At 33.0% G+C, this 288-nt stretch overlaps 1 protein-coding gene across 1 annotated transcript in view; it reads left to right on the top strand.

Annotated features, from left to right (window-relative positions):
* LOC119592142 (ITG-like peptide) overlaps nt 1–288 on the top strand; it is a gene marked incomplete in the record, with an annotated part of 137509 nt that overhangs the window by 96155 nt on the left and 41066 nt on the right.

The raw sequence follows: 288 nt of genomic DNA on the forward strand, positions 1-288 counted from the left end.
CTAACAGCACTAGTAACAATAGACCGTATCCTACCATTAAAATTGAAATGCAATACCCATGACAATAAAACAGATAATCCAATACATGAAAACGTTTTAATTAATTTCTTAATAACACTCATCCACTCTTCAACACCCTCTTATATATTTCCTTGTTTGCTTTCTAAAGGTTCTATAGCACAGACACAAAAAAAATATCCTGCAGGGGGTACTCAGATAAACATTTTTATCACCAGAGTTTTACCATAAACTTCGGGAAGAAGTTTAAGCGTACTAAAAGTGTTCTCA

The sequence above is a fragment of the Penaeus monodon genome, chromosome 29 (assembly GCF_015228065.2).
Source record: "Penaeus monodon isolate SGIC_2016 chromosome 29, NSTDA_Pmon_1, whole genome shotgun sequence".
NCBI classification, from domain to species: domain Eukaryota; kingdom Metazoa; phylum Arthropoda; class Malacostraca; order Decapoda; family Penaeidae; genus Penaeus; species Penaeus monodon.